General features: G+C 44.4%; 1 long non-coding RNA gene across 1 annotated transcript in view; it reads left to right on the top strand.

Annotated features, from left to right (window-relative positions):
- LOC126058074 (uncharacterized) overlaps window positions 1–16855 on the top strand; it is a 488418-nt gene extending 471563 nt beyond the window's left edge. The window contains exon 3 of the long non-coding RNA XR_007513082.1: window positions 16719–16855. This is a non-coding gene — a long non-coding RNA (uncharacterized LOC126058074). The remainder of the gene's footprint in view (window positions 1–16718) is intronic.
- The last annotated feature ends 354 nt before the right edge of the window (window positions 16856–17209 follow it).

Raw genomic sequence — 17209 nt, forward strand, 5'->3', positions numbered from 1 at the left:
ACGTGATGAATGCGATGTCAGTGGGCTGTATATAGGACGGATGTACATGATGAATGCGATGTCAGTGGGCTGTATATAGGCCGGATGTTGTACATGATGAATGCGATGTCAGTGGGCTGTATATAGGCCGGATGTTGTACATGAGGAATGTGATGTCAGTGGGCTGTATATAGGACAGATGTTCTACATGATGAATGCGATGTCAGTGGGCTGTATATAGGCCGGATGTTGTACATGAGGAATGCGATGTCAGTGGGCTGTATATAGGCCGGATGTTGTACATGAGGAATGCGATGTCAGTGGGGTGTATATAGGACGGATGTACATGAGGAATGCGATGTCAGTGGGCTGTACATAGGACGGATGTTGTACATGAGGAATGCGATGTCAGTGGGCTGTACATAGGACGGATGTTGTACATGAGGAATGTGATGTCAGTGGGCTGTACATAGGATGGATGTTGTACATGATGAATGCGATGTCAGTGGGCTGTACATAGGACGGATGTTGTACATGAGGAATGTGATGTCAGTGGGCTGTACATAGGACGGATGTACATGAGGAATGCGATGTCAGTGGGCTGTACATAGGACGGATGTTGTACATGAGGAATGCGATGTCAGTGGGCTGTACATAGGACGGATGTTGTACATGATGAATGCGATGTCAGTGGGCTGTACATACGACGGATGTTGTACATGATGAATGCGATGTCAGTGGGCTGTATATCGGACGGATGTTGTACATGAGGAATGCGATGTCAGTGGGCTGTATATAGGACGGATGTTGTACATGAGGAATGCGATGTCAGTGGGCTGTACATAGGACGGATGTCGTACATGAGGAATGTGATGTCAGTGGGCTGTACATAGGACGGATGTCGTACGTGATGAATGCGATGTCAGTGGGCTGTACATAGGACGGATGTTGTACATGATGAATGCGATGTCAGTGGGCTGTATATAGGCCGGATGTTGTACATGAGGAATGCGATGTCAGTGGGCTGTATATAGGCCGGATGTTGTACATGATGAATGCGATGTCAGTGGGCTGTATATAGGCCGGATGTTGTACATGAGGAATGCGATGTCAGTGGGCTATATATAGGCTGGATGTTGTACATGAGGAATGCGATGTCAGTGGGCTGTATATAGGACGGATGTTGTACATGATGAATGCGATGTCAGTGGGCTGTATATAGGACGGATGTTGTACATGAGGAATGTGATGTCAGTGGGCTGTACATAGGACGGATGTCGTACATGAGGAATGCGATGTCAGTGGGCTGTATATAGGACGGATGTTGTACATGAGGAATGCGATGTCAGTGGACTGTACATAGGACGGATGTTGTACACAAGGAATGCGATGTCAGTGGGCTGTACATAGGAGGGATGTACATGAGGAATGCGATGTCAGTGGGCTGTACATAGGACGGATGTTGTACATGAGGAATGCGATGTCAGTGGGCTGTACATAGGACGGATGTTGTACATGAGGAATGCGGTGTCAGTGGGCTGTACATAGGACGGATGTTGTACACAAGGAATGCGATGTCAGTGGGCTGTACATAGGACGGATGTACATGAGGAATGCGATGTCAGTGGGCTGTACATAGGACGGATGTTGTACATGAGGAATGCGATGTCAGTGGGCTGTACATAGGACGGATGTTGTACACGAGGAATGCGGTGTCAGTGGACTGTACATAGGACGGATGTTGTACATGATGAATGCGATGTCAGTGGGCTGTACATAGGACGGATGTACATGAGGAATGCGATGTCAGTGGGCTGTACATAGGACGGATGTTGTACATGAGGAATGCGGTGTCAGTGGGCTGTACATAGGACGGATGTACATGAGGAATGCGGTGTCAGTGGACTGTACATAGGATGGATGTCGTACGTGATGAATGCGATGTCAGTGGGCTGTATATAGGACGGATGTACATGATGAATGCGATGTCAGTGGGCTGTATATAGGCTGGATGTTGTACATGATGAATGCGATGTCAGTGGGCTGTATATAGGCCGGATGTTGTACATGAGGAATGTAATGTCAGTGGGCTGTACATAGGACAGATGTCGTACATGAGGAATGCGATGTCAGTGGGCTGTATATAGGCCGGATGTTGTACATGAGGAATGTGATGTCAGTGGGGTGTATATAGGACGGATGTACATGAGGAATGCGATGTCAGTGGGCTGTACATAGGACGGATGTTGTACATGAGGAATGCGATGTCAGTGGGCTGTACATAGGACGGATGTTGTACATGAGGAATGTGATGTCAGTGGGCTGTACATAGGACGGATGTTGTACATGATGAATGCGATGTCAGTGGGCTGTACATAGGACGGATGTTGTACATGAGGAATGCGATGTCAGTGGGCTGCACATAGGACGGATGTACATGAGGAATGCGATGTCAGTGGGCTGTACATAGGACGGATGTTGTACATGAGGAATGGGATGTCAGTGGGCTGTACATAGGACGGATGTTGTACATGATGAATGCGATGTCAGTGGGCTGTACATACGACGGATGTTGTACATGATGAATGCGATGTCAGTGGGCTGTATATCGGACGGATGTTGTACATGAGGAATGCGATGTCAGTGGGCTGTATATAGGACGGATGTTGGACATGAGGAATGCGATGTCAGTGGGCTGTACATAGGACGGATGTTGTACATGAGGAATGTGATGTCAGTGGGCTGTACATAGGATGGATGTCGTACGTGATGAATGCGATGTCAGTGGGCTGTATATAGGACGGATGTACATGATGAATGCGATGTCAGTGGGCTGTACATAGGACGGATGTTGTACATGAGGAATGTGATGTCAGTGGGCTGTATATAGGCCGGATGTTGTACATGATGAATGCGATGTCAGTGGGCTGTATATAGGACGGATGTACATGAGGAATGCGATGTCAGTGGGCTGTACATAGGACGGATGTTGTACATGAGGAATGCGATGTCAGTGGGCTGTACATACGACGGATGTTGTACATGAGGAATGTGATGTCAGTGGGCTGTATATAGGCCGGATGTTGTACATGAGGAATGTGATGTCAGTGGGCTGTACATAGGACGGATGTCGTACATGAGGAATGCGATGTCAGTGGGCTGTATATCGGACGGATGTTGTACATGAGGAATGCGATGTCAGTGGGCTGTACATAGGACGGATGTTGTACATGAGGAATGAGATGTCAGTGGGCTATACATAGGACGGATGTCGTACATGAGGAATGCGATGTCAGTGGGCTGTATATAGGACGGATGTTGTACATGAGGAATGCGATGTCAGTGGGCTGTACATAGGACGGATGTTGTACATGAGGAATGCGATGTCAGTGGGCTGTACATAGGACGGATGTTGTACATGAGGAATGTGATGTCAGTGGGCTGTACATAGGATGGATGTCGTACGTGATGAATGCGATGTCAGTGGGCTGTATATAGGACGGATGTACATGATGAATGCGATGTCAGTGGGCTGCACATAGGACGGATGTTGTACATGAGGAATGTGATGTCAGTGGGCTGTATATAGGCCGGATGTTGTACATGATGAATGCGATGTCAGTGGGCTGTACATAGGACGGATGTTGTACATGAGGAATGTGATGTCAGTGGGCTGTACATAGGACGGATGTTGTACATGATGAATGCGATGTCAGTGGGCTGTATATAGGCCGGATGTTGTACCTGATGAATGCGATGTCAGTGGGCTGTATATAGGACGGATGTACATGAGGAATGCGATGTCAGTGGGCTGTACATAGGACGGATGTTGTACATGAGGAATGCGATGTCAGTGGGCTGTACATAGGACGGATGTTGTACATGAGGAATGCGATGTCAGTGGGCTGTACATAGGACGGATGTTGTACATGAGGAATGCGATGTCAGTGGGCTGTACATAGGACGGATGTACATGAGGAATGCGATGTCAGTGGGCTGTACATAGGACGGATGTTGTACATGAGGAATGCGATGTCAGTGGGCTGTATATAGGCCGGATGTTGTACATGATGAATGCGATGTCAGTGGGCTGTATATAGGACGGATGTACATGAGGAATGCGATGTCAGTGGGCTGTACATAGGACGGATGTTGTACATGAGGAATGCGATGTCAGTGGGCTGTACATAGGACGGATGTTGTACATGAGGAATGGGATGTCAGTGGGCTGTACATAGGACGGATGTTGTACATGACGAATGCGATGTCAGTGGGCTGTATATAGGACGGATGTACATGAGGAATGCGATGTCAGTGGGCTGTACATAGGACGGATGTTGTACATGAGGAATGCGATGTCAGTGGGCTGTATATAGGACGGATGTACATGAGGAATGCGATGTCAGTGGGCTGTACATAGGACGGATGTTGTACATGAGGAATGCGATGTCAGTGGGCTGTACATACGACGGATGTTGTACATGAGGAATGTGATGTCAGTGGGCTGTATATAGGCCGGATGTTGTACATGAGGAATGTGATGTCAGTGGGCTGTACATAGGACGGATGTCGTACATGAGGAATGCGATGTCAGTGGGCTGTATATCGGACGGATGTTGTACATGAGGAATGCGATGTCAGTGGGCTGTACATAGGACGGATGTTGTACATGATGAATGCGATGTCAGTGGGCTGTATATAGGCCGGATGTTGTACCTGATGAATGCGATGTCAGTGGGCTGTATATAGGACGGATGTACATGAGGAATGCGATGTCAGTGGGCTGTACATAGGACGGATGTTGTACATGAGGAATGCGATGTCAGTGGGCTGTACATAGGACGGATGTTGTACATGAGGAATGTGATGTCAGTGGGCTGTACATAGGACGGATGTTGTACATGATGAATGCGATGTCAGTGGGCTGTACATAGGACGGATGTACATGAGGAATGCGATGTCAGTGGGCTGTACATAGGACGGATGTTGTACATGAGGAATGCGATGTCAGTGGGCTGTACATAGGACGGATGTTGTACATGAGGAATGCGATGTCAGTGGGCTGTACATACGACGGATGTTGTACATGATGAATGCAATGTCAGTGGGCTGTATATAGGACGGATATTGTACATGAGGAATGCGATGTCAGTGGGCTGTATATAGGACGGATGTTGTACATGAGGAATGCGATGTCAGTGGGCTGTACATAGGATGGATGTTGTACATGAGGAATGCGATGTCAGTGGGCTGTACATAGGACGGATGTTGTACATGATGAATGCGATGTCAGTGGGCTGTATATAGGCCGGATGTTGTACATGATGAATGCGATGTCAGTGGGCTGTATATAGACCGGATGTTGTACATGAGGAATGCGATGTCAGTGGGCTGTACATAGGACGGATGTTGTACATGAGGAATGTGATGTCAGTGGGCTGTATATAGGCCGGATGTTGTACATGAGGAATGCGATGTCAGTGGGCTGTATATAGGACGGATGTACATGAGGAATGCGATGTCAGTGGGCTGTACATAGGACGGATGTTGTACATGAGGAATGCGATGTCAGTGGGCTGTACGTAGGACGGATGTTGTACATGAGGAATGTGATGTCAGTGGGCTGTACATAGGATGGATGTTGTACATGATGAATGCGATGTCAGTGGGCTGTACATAGGACGGATGTACATGAGGAATGCGATGTCAGTGGGCTGTACATAGGACGGATGTTGTACATGAGGAATGTGATGTCAGTGGGCTGTACATAGGACGGATGTTGTACATGATGAATGTGATGTCAGTGGGCTGTACATAGGATGGATGTACATGAGGAATGCGATGTCAGTGGGCTGTACATAGGACGGATGTTGTACATGAGGAATGCGGTGTCAGTGGGCTGTACATAGGACGGATATTCTACATGATGAATGCGATGTCAGTGGGCTGTATATAGACCGGATGTTGTACATGATGAATGCGATGTCAGTGGGCTGTACGTAGGACGGATGTTGTACATGATGAATGCGATGTCAGTGGGCTGTACATAGGATGGATGTACATGAGGAATGCGATGTCAGTGGGCTGTACATAGGACGGATGTTGTACATGAGGAATGCGGTGTCAGTGGGCTGTACATAGGACGGATGTTGTACATGAGGAATGCGGTGTCAGTGGGCTGTACATAGGACGGATGTACATGAGGAATGCGGTGTCAGTGGACTGTACATAGGATGGATGTTGCACATGAGGAATGTGATGTCAGTGGGCTGTATATAGGACGGATGTTGTATATGAGGAATGCGATGTCAGTGGGCTGTACATAGGACGGATGTTGTACATGAGGAATGTGATGTCAGTGGGCTGTACATAGGATGGATGTCGTACGTGATGAATGCGATGTCAGTGGGCTGTATATAGGACGGATGTACATGATGAATGCGATGTCAGTGGGCTGTACATAGGACGGATGTTGTACATGAGGAATGTGATGTCAGTGGCTGTATATAGGCCGGATGTTGTACATGATGAATGGGATGTCAGTGGGCTGTACATAGGACGGATGTTGTACATGAGGAATGTGATGTCAGTGGGCTGTACATAGGACGGATGTTGTACATGATGAATGCGATGTCAGTGGGCTGTATATAGGACGGATGTACATGAGGAATGCGATGTCAGTGGGCTGTACATAGGACGGATGTTGTACATGATGAATGCGATGTCAGTGGGCTGTACATAGGACGGATATTGTACATGATGAATGCGATGTCAGTGGGCTGTATATAGACCGGATGTTGTACATGAGGAATGCGGTGTCAGTGGGCTGTACATAGGACGGATGTACATGAGGAATGCGATGTCAGTGGGCTGTACATAGGACGGATGTTGTACATGATGAATGCGATGTCAGTGGGCTGTACATAGGACGGATGTACATGAGGAATGCGATGTCAGTGGGCTGTACATAGGACGGATGTTGTACATGAGGAATGCGGTGTCAGTGGGCTGTACATAGGACGGATGTACATGAGGAATGCGTTGTCAGTGGACTGTACATAGGATGGATGTCGTACATGAGGAATGCGATGTCAGTGGGCTGTATATAGGACGGATGTTGCACATGAGGAATGCGATGTCAGTGGGCTGTATATAGGACGGATGTTGTATATGAGGAATGCGATGTCAGTGGGCTGTACATAGGACGGATGTTGTACATGAGGAATGTGATGTCAGTGGGCTGTACATAGGATGGATGTCGTACGTGATGAATGCGATGTCAGTGGGCTGTATATAGGACGGATGTACATGATGAATGCGATGTCAGTGGGCTGTACATAGGACGGATGTTGTACATGAGGAATGTGATGTCAGTGGCTGTATATAGGCCGGATGTTGTACATGATGAATGGGATGTCAGTGGGCTGTACATAGGACGGATGTTGTACATGATGAATGTGATGTCAGTGGGCTGTATATAGGACGGATGTACATGATGAATGCGATGTCAGTGGGCTGTATATAGGACGGATGTACATGAGGAATGCGATGTCAGTGGGCTGTATATAGGACGGATGTACATGAGGAATGCGATGTCAGTGGGCTGTACATAGGACGGATGTTGTACATGATGAATGCGATGTCAGTGGGCTGTATATAGGAGGGATGTTGTACACGAGGAATGCGTTGTCAGTGGGCTGTACATAGGACGGATGTTGTACATGATGAATGTGATGTCAGTGGGCTGTATATAGGACGGATGTTGAAATGAGAAAAGTAATGTCAGTGAGCAGACTGTATATACGACATGTTGAAACAATGAGTATAATGTTAGTGGGCTGTACTTAGGATGGATGTTGAAATGACGAATGTTTGTCGCAAGTGCATGTACCACAATCAAAAAAAAAAAGGTAGCATTTGTGTTTGTAATCTACAGTCTATGTAGTTGCAATCACTATTCCAAAAATGCTGCTGTCCATCTGAGAACCCTTGGCATCACAACTGTTAAGTGCTCGGCTGCTAACAAAGGGTCTGCAGTTCAAACCCATGCAGAGGTTCCACGGAAGAGAGAAGAGGCCTGTGGTTCTTCTCCCATAAAGATTGCAGCCAGGGAAATCCTGTGGGGCAATATGACTCTGTCACATGAGGTCACTATGAGTCGGCATTGATTGACGACACACAACAGTAACAACCTTGTCTATTTATTTTCTGTGAGATGATCCCTGTTCAGGGAGTCCTTAGAGTTGCCACTCCATGGGAGAGAGATGTGGCAGTCTGCTTCTGTAAAGATTACAGCCTTGGAAACCCTATGAGCCAGTTCTATTCTGTCCTATAGGGTCATCATGAGTCGTAATTAACTCAACAGCAATGAGCAGACTTGGGGGTTTATTATGTTTCCTCAGAGGTGAGCTTTACATGAGAAAAGAAGGAAACAACCTGCTAGGATGGGAACTTTTACAGCTACCTTGGAGTGGATGGAAAAAAAACCAGTATAAAATAGAAAAAGGACTTTGAACCCCAAAAGTTCTACTGGCAGAAAGCAGGCTGAGAAAACTACATAGCTGCAATCCTGGGTTACCTTTCATGAAAAGTACAGATGACTCAGAGGGCAAAACCAAGAACCCAGAAGGCAGATCCAAAAGTACAGAGAGCCATTCCCAGGAAGGAGTAGTTGTTGTTGGATACCATCTGGTCGATTCTGACTCATTGTGACTCCATGTGACAGAGTAGAACTGCCCCACAGGGTTTCCTAGGCTGTGTAAACTTTATGCCAGGTCTTTCTCCTGTAGAGCCACTGGTGGGTTCTAACTGCTGATCTTTCAGTTAGCAGCTGAATGCTTAACCATTGTGTCACCAGGGCTCCAGAAAGGAGTAGGACTGTGTTCTAATCAAGGAACTTCCAACACATCTAGATTTCAGACCAATGACACTCATGTGCCTCCTGTTTTCCACAGCTCTGAACAAAAACATCTATAGCACTCATCTTATGCCTATTCCAGCATTGCGTGTCAGGCGTGTGGGAGATAGCTTAACCCTGTAGGTTCCCGGGTCTTGATCAAAGGAACTGTACTTGAGCAGTTGTACTTAAGAACCTTCCCACTGAGCCATGTCCACTTCTGGACATGACTTAGATGATGGGGTCTGGACTTTGAGCTGAGGCCACGATACAATGAGATTTGGGGTGGGGAAGGGTGGCGTAAGACAAGTGTGAGTGCATTTTACATGTGAGAGAAAAACAAACCGTTGGAGGCCAGGGAATAGATTGTGGAAGCCAGCTTCCAAGATGGCCCCAGTGTCTTCTGACTCCTTGCTTGATGCACAGGTGTGCTGTACTGCAAATACCCCCCGATCTTTACAGCTATTTATGGACATAAGAGCTACTAATGGGCACAAAGCGTGTGCCTTAGGGGAGACAGTTGCCTTCTGAGAGACCCAAAACACTTATTTCGGATTCCTTCTCTGATTCTTGTATTTCCTTCTTTCTCTTTTGTTCCACACAAATAGAGACCAATAGCTGCATCTTAGATGTGGCTCATAAGCTTTTAAGGCCCCAGACACCATTCACCATACTGGGAGGTAAAACATAAACTTTAAGAACTATATTATGGGCTATGACATACTTTTTTAGTTTAATCCTCATTGTTAACATTTTCTTCAGCACTTTTTTAGGTAGAAACAATCAGCGAATAAATCAAGTTCTGATCGGTAGTGTTTGCTGATACCCATACCGTCAACACTCCCATCATCTGATGTCACTCAACACAGAAATGGGAACGACCTAAATAATCTCCAAAGCATCAATAAAGGAAAAACGTAACAAAATAATTAGGAAGCCATTTTGAGTATTTACTGCCTTGCTTTTTTTAAATAAGTTTTATTTAGCTGCTGTTGTTGTTAAGTGCTGTCAGGTCCCCGCTGATTCATACCCATCCTATGCACCACAGAACGAAATGCTTCCCGGTCCTGCGTCATGCTCACAGTCACTGCTATGCTCGAGCCCATCATTGCAGCCACTCTGTCAATCCATCATGTTGAGGATCTTCCTCTCTTTCAATGACCCTGTACTTTACCAACCGTGATATCCTTCTCCAGGGACTGATCCCTCCTGACCACATGTACAAATTTTTAAGACGCAGTCTCACCGTCCTTACTTCTAAGGAGCATTCTGGTTTTACTTCCTCCAAGACAAATTTGTTCTTCTTTTGGAAGTCCATGGTATATTAATATTCTTCCCCAACACCACAATTCAAGGCGTCAATTGTTTCTCCATCTTCCTTATTCATTGTCCAGCTTTCGCATGCCTATGATGCGATTGAAAGTACCATGGCTTTGGTCAGGCGCATCTTAGTCTTCAAGGTGACATCTTTGCTTTTCAACACTTTAAAGAGGTCTTTCACAGCAGGTTGGCACAATACAATGCATCTTTTGATTTCTCGACTGCTGCCTACATGGGTGTTGATTGTGGATCCAAGTAAAATAAAATCCTTGACAACTTCATCTTTTCTCTGTTTATTATGATGTTGGTTGTTGGTCCAGTTGTGAAGGTTTTTGTTTTCTTTATACTGAGGGATAATCCATACTGAGGGCTGTGGTCTTTGATCTTCATCAGTAAGTGCTTCAAGTCCTCTTTACTTTCGTCAAGGAAGGTTGTGTCAACTGCATAACACAGGTTGTTAATGAGTCTTCCTGCAGTCCTAATGCCCCATTCTTCTTCATAAAGTCCAGTTTCTGAGATTATTGGCTCACCATATATATTGAATAGGTATGGTGAAAGAATACAACCCAGCCGCACACCTTTCCTGACTTTAAACCAATCAGTATCCCCTTGTTCTGTCTGAACAACTGCCTCTTGATCTATGTAAAGGTTCCTCACGAGCACAATTAAGTGTTCTGGAATTCCCATTATTCTTTGCAATCTTATCCATAATTTGTTATGATCCACACAGTCGAATGCCTTTGCATAGTCAATAAAACACAGGTGAACATCTTTCTAGTATTCTCTGCTTTCAGCCAGGATCCATCTGACATCAGCAATGATAAAGCTGGTTCCACATGTTCTTTGGAAACCAGCCTGAATTTCTGGCAGTTCCCTGTCAATATACTGCTGCAGCCATTTTTGAATGATCTTCAACAAAATTTTGCTTGCGTGTGATATTAATGATATTGTTCTATAATTTTCACATCCGGTTGGATCAACTTTCTTGGGAATAGGCATAAATATAGATCTCTTCCAGTCAGTTGGCCAGGAAGTTGTCTTCCATATTTCTTGGCATAGACGAGTGAGCACCTCCAGTGCTGCATCTGTTTGTTGAAACATCTCAATTGATATTCCATCAATTCCTGAAGCCTTGTTTTTTGCCAATGCCTTCAGAGCAGCTTGGACTTCTTCCTTCAGTACCATTGGTTCCTGATCATATGCTACCTCTTGAAATGGTTTTGAACATCGACTAATTCTTTTTGGTATAATGACTCTGTGTAGTCCTTCCATCTTCTTTTGATGCTTCCTGCATCTTTTAATATTTTCCCCATAGAATCCTTCACTATAACAACTCGAGGCTTGAATTTTTTCTTCAGTTCTTTCAGCTTGAGAAACACCGAGTGTGTTCTTCCCTTTTGGTTTTCTATCTCCAGCTCTTTGCACATGTCATTATAATACTGTACTTTGTCTTCTCGGGCTGCCCTTGGAAATCCTCTGTTCAGTTCTTTTACTTCATTAATTCCTCCTTTTGCTTCAGCTGCTCAACGTTCTAGAGCAAGTTTCAGAGTCTCCTCTGACATCCATCTTGGTCTGTTCTTTCTTTCCTGTCTTTTCAATGACCTCTTACTTACTTCATCTATGATGTCCTTGATGCCATTCCACAACTTGTCTGGTCTTCCGTCACTAGTGTTCAGTGCCCCCACTTGTCTGTCAGTTTGCCGTACTGTGAGGTATTATGTGTTGCTGCGATGCTGGAAGCTATGCCACCGGTATTCAGACACCAGCAGGGTCACCCATGGAGGACAGATTTCAGCTGAGCTTCCAGACTAAGACAGACTAGGAAGAAGGACCCAGCAGGCAGTCTACTTCTGAAAAGCATTAGCCAGTGAAAACCTTATGAATAGCAGTGGGACATTGCCTGATATAGTGCTAGAAGATGAGCCCCCCCAAGGTTGGAAGGCACTCAAAAGATGACCAGGGAAGAGCAGCCTCCTCAAAGTAGAGTTGACCTTAATGACGTGGATGGAGTAAAGCTTTCGGGACCTTCATTTGCTGATGTGGCACAACTCAAAATGAGAAGAAACAGCTGCAAACATCCATTAATAATTGGAACCTGGAATGTATGAAGTATGAATCTAGGAAAATTGGAAATCATCAAAAATGGGATGGAATGCATAAACATCAATATCCTAGGCATTAGTGAGTTGAAATGGACTGGTATTGCCCATTTTGAATTGGACAATCATATAGTCTACTCTGCTGGGAATGACAACTTGAAGAGGAATGGTGTTGCATTCATCATCAAAAAGAACATTTCAAGACCTGTCCTGAAATACAATGCTGTCGGTAATAGGATAATATCCATACACCTACATGGAAGACCAGTTAATATGACTATTATTCAAATTTATGCACCAACCACTAGGGCCAAAGATGAAGAAATAGAAGATTTTTATCTGCTGCTGCAGTCTGAAATTGATCGAACACAAAATCAAGATGCATTGATAATTGCTGGTGACTGGAATGCAAAAGTTGGAAACAAAGAAGAAGGATCAGTAGTTGGAAAATAAGGCCTTGGTGATAGAAACAATGCCAGAGACAGAGTGATAGAATTTTGCAAGACCAATGACTTCTTCATTGCAAATACCTTCTTTCACCAACATAAATGGAGACTACACACATGGGCCTCACCAGATGGAACACACAGAAATCAAACTGACTACATCTGTGGAAAGAGACGATGGAAAAGGAGAAAAAAATTTTCAGTTTCTTCATCTGTGGCCTCAGTGGTTGGTGTGTAAATTTGAAGAATATTTGTATTAACTGGTCTTCCTTGTAGGCATATGGATATTATTCTATCACTGACAGCATTGTACTTCAGCATAGATCTTGAAACTTTCTTTTTGATGATGAATGCAACACCATTCCCCTTCAAGTTGTCATTCCCAGCATAGTAGACTATATGATTGTCAGATTCAAAATGGGCAATACCAGTCCATTTCAGCTCACTTATGCCTAGGATATTGATGTTTATATGTTTCATTTTTGACTATTTCTAGTTTTCCTAGATTTCCAATTTTCCTAGAGTCATACATCATACATTCCATGTTCTGATTATTAATGGATGTTTGCAGTTGTTTCTTCTCATTTTGAGTCGTGCCACATCACCAAATGAAGGTCCCGAAAGCTTGACTCAATCCAAAGCATTAAGGTCAACTCTATTTTGAGAAGGCAGCTCTTCCCCAGTCATCTTTTGAGTGCCTTCCAACCTGGTGGGCTCATCTTCCAGCACTATATCAGACAATGTTCCATTGCTATTCATAAGGTTTTTCACTGGTTAATTCTTTTCAGAAGTAGAATGTCTGGTCCTTCTTCCTGGTTTGTCTTAGTCTGGAAGCTCAGCTGAAACCTGTCTGCAATGGGTGACCCTGTTGGTGTCTGAATACTGGTGGCATTGCTTCCAGCACGACAAACTGACAGACACGTGGAGGTATTTAACTGCAAGTTCACGTAATTCAATTGTTAATAATGACTGTGTCTAATAGTTTACTTGTAAAAAGCCTACCAAGGTAGCAGCTGGCTCTAACTGAACAGCCATGAGCCAGCTCCAGCGCACCATTGAACTGAGGCTTCCTGCCAACCATCCTGTGAATAAATCATCTTGGAAACAGAGCCTTGAGGTCTATCCAAGCCTTGAGATCACTGCTGCTGCCGCAGCCAACATCTTGGCTGCATCCTCATAAAAGACCATGAGCCAGAGCTACTCATCTAAGACCCTTGGGAATTCCTGACCTGCAGACTCTGTAAGAGTAGGTTGTTACTCACCAACAGATAATTAATAAAACAGCATCAGTGGCAGCCATGGAGTCATCAGCACATGGAGCCAAAGGCATAAAGGAAGGAAATCAGAAGCCCTAGTGTCATGGATTGAATTATGTGCCCCCAAAAATGTGTGTATCAATTGGGCTGGGCCACGATTCCCAGTATTGTGTGATTTTCCTGTATGTTGTAAATCCTGCCTCTGTGATGTTAATGAGGGAGGATGGGCGGCAATTGTGTTAATGAGGTAGGACTCAACCTACAGGATTAGATTGTGTCTTGAGGCAATCTCTTGAGATAAAAAAGACAGAAGCAAGCAGAGAGACGGGTGGACCTCATACCACCAAGAATGCAGCACCAGGAGCAGAACGCGTCTTTTGGGCCCAGGATTGCTGTGCCTGAGAAGCTCCTCGACCGTGGGAAGATTGAAGACAAGGAGCTTCCTTCAGAGCCTACAGAGAGAGAAAGCCTTCCCCTGGAGGTAGTGCCTTGGATTTGGACTTTTAGCCTACTTTACTGTGAGGAAATAAATTTCTCATTGTTAAAGCCATCCACTTGTGGTATTTCTGTTGTAGCAGCACTAGATAACTAAGACACCTACGTAAGCAAAAGGAAGATTTCATGGGGTACCCATGGTATCCCTATAAGCACTGCTGTAACTATTGGGGACATATTCTAGAGGCATCTAGAGTTTTTACAGGGTTGTTACGTATTCTCATTTTACCAATGAAGCAAGTAAGGCTCAGAGAAGTTGGTAACCTGTCTAAAACCACCCAGCTAGTAAGCCAAACTCCTTGCCTTCAAGTCGATTCCAACTGACAGTGACCCTATACAGGACAGTAGAACTGCCCCATAGGGTTTTCAGGGAGCAGCTGGTGGATTTGACTTTTGGTTAGCAGCTGAGGTCTTAACCACTTCTCACTAGTGCTGTGCTGGTAAACCAGTAGATGGTAAAACCAGAGTTTAAACCCAGATCTATGTCTTTACTGTCCCAGGAAGAACTAAGCAAGATCTTTAGTTTTCAGGACACTCTATTGTTTATGTAGGAGTTCTGGTGACACAATGGTTAAGCACTTGGTTGCTAACCAAAAGGTCAAAAGTTTGAACCCAGCTGCTCCAAGGGAGAAAGACGTGGCAGTCTGTTCCCATGGAGATTACAGCCTTAGAAACCCTATGAGGCAATTCTACTCTGTTTTATAAAGTCACCATGAGTTGGAATCAACTTGAGAGCAATAGGTTATTGTTTAGGTATGATTTGACACCCACAAGAATCTGGTGAGGGGAAAGGTATTATCATTTCCACTCTATAAATCAGAAAATTGCAATTGGCTCAACTAGTAGCCAGAGCTGAAGCAGAAAGCCTTCAAACTTCTAGTTCAGTATTCAAGAAAACACTAAAACAGATAACCTAATTTGAGTATAAAATACAACCATGCATAATTAAGTGTTAAATTTTGTAACATAAAACAGAAAGCCAGTAAACATTCAGAATTTCAGCAGCCTTTTTATTTTTTGTTAGTGTTTCTAATTTATCAGAGGCACACATACACCTAACAAGAGTAAATTTCTATTGTCAAAAGATGTATGTAGACAAAATTTTTAAGATTTATTGAAATTCTTACTTGTTCAAAATCATATTTCTCTGGGGCCTTATCCAGTTTGACCCTGGACTTACAGGCCCCTACTAATTTGCACAATTGTCTCATGCAGTATTAATGTATCTCCAAAGTTTTCAAATTACTGTTTTTCACCTTTTCAGAAGCACATAAAAATTAATAGTAACATGGCTTTGTTTTCCAGATGTCATTTCACCTATCTGAATAATTCTACCAGACTCATGATTACATCAATTCAGGATAAGGAAGAATAAACAAATTTAGCTTGGAACAATTTTAAGAAATTCCCTATTTGCTTTTCCTCTGAATCTTTTACTACTTGTCATGGATTGAATTGTGTCCCCCCAAAACGTATATTAACTTAGCTAGGCCATGATTCCCAATATTATGTGATTGTCCACCATTTTGTCATCTGATGTGATTTTCCTGCCTGCTGTAAATCCTACCTCTATGATGTTAATGAGGCAGAATTAGTGGCAGTTATGTCTTTTGGCTCATGTTAAGGAGGCAGGACTCAATCTACAACATAAGGTTGTGTCTTAAGTCAACCTTTTTTGAGATGTAAAAGAGAGAGAGAGAGAGAAGCCAGCAGAGAGATGGGAGGAGGGGTGCTGGGAGGCTGAGGACCTCATATCACCAAGAAAGCAACACTGAGAGCAGAGCACATACTTTGGACCCAGGGTCCCTGCACCTGAGAAGTTCCTAGTCTAGAAGACAATCGATGACCTGGACCTTCCTCCAAAGTCAACAGAGACAAACCCCTTCCCTGGAGGTGGCACCCTGAATTTGGACTTCCTAGCCTCCTTAACTGTGAGAGAAGAAACTTCTGTTTGTTGAAGCCATCCACTTGTGGTATTTCTCTTATAGCAGCACTAGGTGACTAAGACATCCACTTGTGGTATTTCTGTTACAGCAGCACTAGATGACTGAGACATCCACCTGTGGTATTTCTGTTATAGCAGCACTAGGTGACTAAGACATCCACTTGTGATATTTCTGTTATAGCAGCACTAGGTGACTAAGACATCCACCTGTGGTATTTCTGTTATAGCAGCACTAGGTGACTAAGACATCCACTTGTGGTATTTCTGTTACAGCAGCACTAGGTGACTAAGACATCCACTTGTGGTATTTCTGTTACAGCAGCACTAGGTGACTAAGGCATCCACTTGTGGTATTTCTGTTATAGCAGCACTAGGTGACTAAGACATCCACTTGTGGTATTTCTGTTACAGCGGCACTAGATGACTAAGACACCATCCACTTGTGGTATTTCTCTCATAGCAACACTAGATGACTAAGGCATCTACTTGTGGTATTTCTCTTATAACAGCACTAGATGGCTAAGGCATCCACTTGTGGTATTTCTATTATAGCAGCTCTAGATGACTGAGACATCGTCCACTTGTGGTATTTCTGTTATAGCAGCACTAGGTGACTAAGACATCCACTGTGGTACTTCTGTTATAGCAGCACTAGGTGACTAAGACATCCACTTGTGGTATTTCTGTTATAGCAGCGCTAGGTGACTAAGACATCCACTTGTGGTATTTCTGTTATAGCAGCACTAGGTGACTAAGACATCCATTTGTGGTAT

Source organism: Elephas maximus, chromosome 14, assembly GCF_024166365.1.
Source record: "Elephas maximus indicus isolate mEleMax1 chromosome 14, mEleMax1 primary haplotype, whole genome shotgun sequence".
Classification (NCBI taxonomy): Eukaryota; Metazoa; Chordata; class Mammalia; order Proboscidea; family Elephantidae; genus Elephas; species Elephas maximus.